Source organism: Mya arenaria, chromosome 3, assembly GCF_026914265.1.
Source record: "Mya arenaria isolate MELC-2E11 chromosome 3, ASM2691426v1".
Lineage (NCBI taxonomy): Eukaryota > Metazoa > Mollusca > Bivalvia > Myida > Myidae > Mya > Mya arenaria.
In genome coordinates this window covers 55217877-55223901 of record NC_069124.1, presented here as the reverse complement: position 1 = coordinate 55223901, position 6025 = coordinate 55217877, and the positions used below count along the sequence as shown (strand labels likewise).

Below are 6025 nucleotides of genomic sequence, written 5' to 3'. Positions count from 1 at the left end.
TTACATACTTTCAGTAGCGCAAAGTGAAAGTGAAACTGAAAGTTGCCTAGACGATATAACCTTTTGACCTCAATTGTACTATTTTTAGCTGACGCATGCGCGTAATAATACATCCGTCTAAAGGTTAAGCACGCTAAATTTGACAGCGGTCAATCGAAATTCTGCAGATAGGTTTTGGTATACGATGTAAGTAAATGTCAAAAATAAAGAGAACGTACTTCACATTTTTTGTATATCAAAAATCACAGAGTAATCTGAAGATAGACATATAAAGCGTTGATATTTGGTAATGTCACAATATTTCGCGACATGTTTTGTAATCACTAAATGTTAGTGATAACACTGGTGTAATGTATAGTCGGGTAAGTCCACCTAAATGGACGTCATCGAGTCTTTAAAAGATTTTTGTTCTTTACAGACTCGAGACATAACATAAATAACAATTGTCAAAACGATTAATAAGTTCTTGAATGTTCATATTGTGGCTAGTCTGAGATGATGTAATGATTTATCAGACTGTTCAAGTGTGTATTGTATTGCTTCACTGCATTTAGTTAACGTATTATAGGTCCAACTGAATTTATTGAAAATCGTTTTTGTCGGTGGTCCTTTTAAAGTTTTATGTTATTCCTTTGTGTAAATAACTGGACTCCATTTTAAAGGCCGTCTTCGTGGCCTAGTAGGGGTCAAGCGTCCGCCTACGGAGCAGGAGGTTGTGGGTTCGATCCCTGGCCACGTCATACCAAAAGACATTAAAAGTTGGTACAAGTGGCGCCCTTGCATGGCGCTCGGCATTTAAGGGTAGTGCTTGGAAAAGTGGTGTACTCTGTACTGGTTCAACCCAAGAAAGTTGTACCCCTGTATATCAGTGCTTTACACCGAGCATGTAAAAGAACCAAGGGTTCTCTTCGAAAAAGAACTAGGGTGTTGCACCTGGACTTCCTTGAATCCCACCACTGTATCTTCGGCGTGCTGTCCCTTCAGCAAAAACAAAGGACAGCATTGGAAATAAGTGCTTGCACTTTCACAGGTTAACATTGTCCGCAATATCTAAAGAAATACATACAGGCCACATTTGAGCTAAGACAGCTTACAAGTATAAGCCCTGGTATGGACTTGTTGTGGAATTGGCACCAACAATTGTAGGATAGTCCATTGGTTGCAATGAACCGTGACTGATCGAGCAATTGCTCGAAAATGGGCATGCAATGATGTGAGACCCATTTCAGACTGTTGTGATCAGCTGCATGACCATCTGTGAATGGTCGCAAATGTATGCGCTTTGTCTCAGGCATTTGCCACTGGTCAAGCTATCCATCCTACTAGTATTAAAATCTCTGTCCACATTTGGATCTTATATCACTGGTGTTTAACTATACACTGGTCTCATAAAGTGTTAACTCTTCATAGTAGATGCCACCAGGATTTTGGGCGGCGTCAAACTTATTTAAGTTAGGTTTAACATTTAGTTACTTAACCTGGTATACAGAAATAGAATATGGGATTGTATTTAGGGCTTTTAGGGTTAAGGTCACTGAACACATTACTAAAAAAAACAACAACAGAACTTTGGTTCTGAACAACTTTTGTTAGGGTTGACATATTGCGACCAAATTTGGTATATAGGAAGAGTTTATGAAGACCTTTCATTGGATTGCATTTGGGCCCTAGAGTGAAGGTCAGTGTTTCTAAACATTTAAAAACAGTAGATACTGAACAACTTTAGTTTGGGTTGACATATTGTGAACAAACTTGGTATATAGGAAGAGTTGACAGAGACATAGGGATGGCATTTGGGGCTGTACTGTACCTATTCAAAACCACAGACCCTAGTGATTTCTTTTCCTTGTCTGATTTAAAAAAAACAAACATCTGTGCAGCCAGACATTGATTCCAACAATGCACCACATACCAACAATTATTGACTGATTCATACCACGACATACACCCCCTCTAATTTTGAAATTGGTTCTCAACTTCAAGAGAGATTTGTGTATTTAATTGATATAAAAGGCTGATAGCCAAAACTGCTAGCTAACATCAGAGACCCATAACCTTAATATGGTGTATATTTACATGCAACAATAAAAAATCCCTTACTACCTTATCAGTTGTCATCATATGAACATCTAAAAAACCAAACCTTTCTGCTTGCTGATAAGTATTCATTTTCACAAAAATTATATTCGTTTTACTAAGACTTTTGAAAAAGTGGCCACAAAATTAATATTGACACCTGTTTTTATACACCTATTCATAGAACGTGACATTTTATAGTTTCACTTGAGGGGAATAGGCAGGTGGGCGGCATCAAGTATGTTGTCTGATCAATAACTTTAAAAGCTTTTGTCCATTTATCACAAAATTTGGTCAGAATATGTATGGGCATAAAATCCTAGCAGTTTTTGATAACCAGGTATATTGCTCGAGTCACTCTAGAGTAACCGCCCTTTTATTATATAAATTACCTCAAATTGTTCATATCTGATCAATAACTTTTAAAGCCTTTGTCCGATCACCAAATTTTGTCAGAATGTGAATGGGAATAATGTTTTGGACAGGTTTGTTAACCAGCAATATCGCTTGAGTCACTCAGGAGTTGTGGCCCTTTGATTATAGAAATTACCCTAAATCAGTCATGTCCTTTCAATTACTTCAAACGCCTTTGTCAAATCGATTCCAAATTTGGGCAGAATATGTATGGGCAGAATATCTTAGCCAGGTTTGATAACCAGCTATGTCGTCTCAGTCACTCCAGAGAAATGACTCTTGAACTGGCTAACACTGTCCTTACAGTGTCCGCTCTCTTAATTTGGCGTGACAACAGACATACAACCTCTTATAACCAAACTCTCTAAAATTAGGACGGCCATAGTCAGTGACAGTTAGCTTTTGTTTATTTATGTTTGACTTTATGTTTATACATTATTCTGAAGAAATATTGTGATTACTTGAGAGATTTTCCTTGATATTTGTTTAGATTCAATGAAACATAACATAAAACTGAAGTTATATTTTAGTGGAAGAAAAATCATGACGTTCAAATGTACATACATGTTGCAACATTCAAAAAGTTCATTCCCTTTTGCCATGCAGTTGTACATATGCAGCAGCACGGACTGGTGTTGAACTACATGTACATACATGTACATTATTTAAAAAGGATAATAATCAACTCCTCGTGGCCAGTGATTGTTCTGGCTGGCCAATTTTGTCATATTGAACAAGTTTTAGTATTTGTTATTATGTATAATTATATAATGTAAGCCCTGCATGTATAATAGGTGCAAGCTGCATAGATGGAGGGCTGTTTGGGAGAATCTATTGGGAGCGCAGTTTACCTTTGCTACAAACTTATTTTTCAAAAAAAAAAATGTTTAAAATGGAATGACTCTGACATTATGCCTTGTACCAGGGCATCTAAAAACCGACAATTTGCCGGTCTGGACCGATTTTGACTTGACCGGACCAATTGCAGTTACAGAAAATGGCTTAAAAAATCAGTCCAAAAATACATTGTAGTTGTTGTTTTTTCAAATTCGGTCCAAAATGGCAGTCAGTGAGTGGTACATAGTATAACTGCTCATTTTAGTTGCAAATTTTCATGTCATGTGCACAACCTAAATTTGTGTCTTGAAGGCTGAAAATTAAGATGTTTAGCTAATATGTTTTCAAGAATTATTTGCAGTTTTTATTCATGATTGTATTGTTATTTCCAGAAATAACTGACCAAAACAAAGGACGCCACAATGAGTTTTGGAGGAGATGACCAACAAAAAATGGACCCTAAGCATGTTAAGATGGTCCAGGGTATGGCAATGCTGGCGGAAATAAATGAAGGAATGAACAAAATCACCCGCTTATGTTGGGATATTTGTGATGTGACACCAAGAGACAAATTAGATGGTCGCAACGAGACATGTATGCGATATTGTGTTGAGAGATATTTCGATGCCTCACAGCTTATCAGCAATAGATTGAGCAAAAAGGCTTCAGCACATTCAGATGGTTTTAGTTAATTGAAAAGAACATTTAGTGGATTTTGTTCGTATATTCTTTACACATATTTTGAGCAACTGGCTTTGTCAATCATAGTCAGATGTTTTTGTAATTTGTTAATGCAGAAGATTGTTATGGACAGTTTCAGTTGTGTATGTATGGTACTTGGAAACATGATGTAGTAAGTTTGTGCAGCACTAAATGTGGAGGTGCCAAATGTTTCCAGTGATACAACATAAGGCTTAGCAAATTATGAATACTTGATGCATTTATTCATGATAAACAACATGTATAGTTACACCTTCAGTCCCTTATATGGCACAAGTCCTATGACTTGTCATGTACAAATCCTTCTGGTTTTCTTATAGTCACACATGTGGTTATACCATTCAAAAAAGTGTTTTCATTTAGTACAATATAAACATTACAATAAAAGGTCAATATATGAATATGATAGTCACTTACTTGTTTTCATGAAAATTCTAAGTCTATAACAAAAATCCTGCATACCCTTGGTGTAATAATTTACTTGACTGTAAACCTTAGCAAAAAAACTCTTTGACATGCAGAGGCTATAATGTCCAATAGTCAATGTTAAGTATTGCACTGACGGTGAAACGTTGTATCCTACATACATCCATATGCTGTTGGCAGATATGTCCCACTTCGTGAATATTTTTACACAATTCTCCATCACATAGATTGTTGTGAAGCATGCAGGATCCAGGGTCACACAAGTAGTCGTCTAAAACGTGAACGATTCAAGGTCACACTTTGAAGTCGTCTTAAGCGTGCAAGATCTAAGGTCACACTTATAAGTTGTCTATGTGAAAGATCCAAGGTCGCACTGTGAAGTTGTCTATAGCATGAAAGATTCAAGGTCACATTTTGCAGTCGTCCATACTGTGAATGATCTAAGGCCACATTTTGAAGTTGTCTATAGCGTGAATGATCCAAGGTCACATTTTGAAGTCGTCTATAGCGTGAATGACTGAAGGTCACACTTTTGAAGTCGTTAATAGCAAGAATGATCCAAGGTCACGTTTTGAAGTCGTCTATAGCTTTAATGACTTAAGGTCACATTTTGAAGTCGTTCATAGCGTGAATGATCCAAGGTCACGTTTTGAAGTCGTCTATAGCGTAAATGATCCAAGGTCACATTTTGAAGTCGACTCGTCCATAGCGTAAATGATCCAAGGTTACATTTTGAAGTCGCCCATAGCGTAAATGATCCAAGGTCACATTTTAGGTCTTCCATAGCGTGAATGATCTAAGGTCACATTTTGAAATCGTTCATAGCGTGAATGATCCAAGGTCACATTTTGAAGTCGTCTATAGCGTGAATGACTAAAGGTCACATTTTGAAGTCGTCCATAGCGTGAATGACTAAAGGTCACATTTTGAAGTCGTCCATAGCGTGAATGATCTAAGGTCACATTTTGAAGTCGCCCATAGCGTTAATGATCTTAGGTCATATTTTGAAGTCGTATATAACGTTTATGATCTAAGGTCACATTTTGAAGTCGTTCATAGTGTGAATGATCCCATGTCACGTTTTGAAGTCGTTTATAGCGTGAATGACTAAAGGTCACATTTTGAAGTCGTCTATAGCGTTAAAGCTCCAAGGTAACATTTTGAAGTCGTCCATAGCGTGAATGATCCAAGGTCACGTTTTGAAGTCGTCCATTGCGTGAATGATCCAAGGTCACGTTTTGAAGTCGTCCATTGCGTGAATGATCCAAGGTCACGTTTTGAAGTCGTCCATTGCGTGAATGATCCAAGGTCACATTTTGAAGTCGTCCATAGCGTGAATGATCCAAGGTCACGTTTTGAAGTCGTCCATTGCGTGAATGATCCAAGGTCACATTTTGAAGTCGTCCATAGCGTGAATGATCCAAGGTCACGTTTTGAAGTCGTCCATAGCGTGAATGATCCAAGGTCACGTTTTGAAGTCGTCCATTGCGTGAATGATCCAAGGTCACGTTTTGAAGTCGTCTTTAGCATGAACCGCCTCATCAAGACTCCT

General features: G+C 37.5%; 1 long non-coding RNA gene across 1 annotated transcript; it reads left to right on the top strand.

The window, feature by feature from the left end:
* The first annotated feature begins 81 nt into the window (after positions 1-81).
* Positions 82-4448, top strand: LOC128228739 (uncharacterized). Its single transcript, XR_008259979.1, has 2 exons — positions 82-186; positions 3720-4448. It is a non-coding gene; the product is annotated as an uncharacterized LOC128228739 (long non-coding RNA).
* The last annotated feature ends 1577 nt before the right edge of the window (positions 4449-6025 follow it).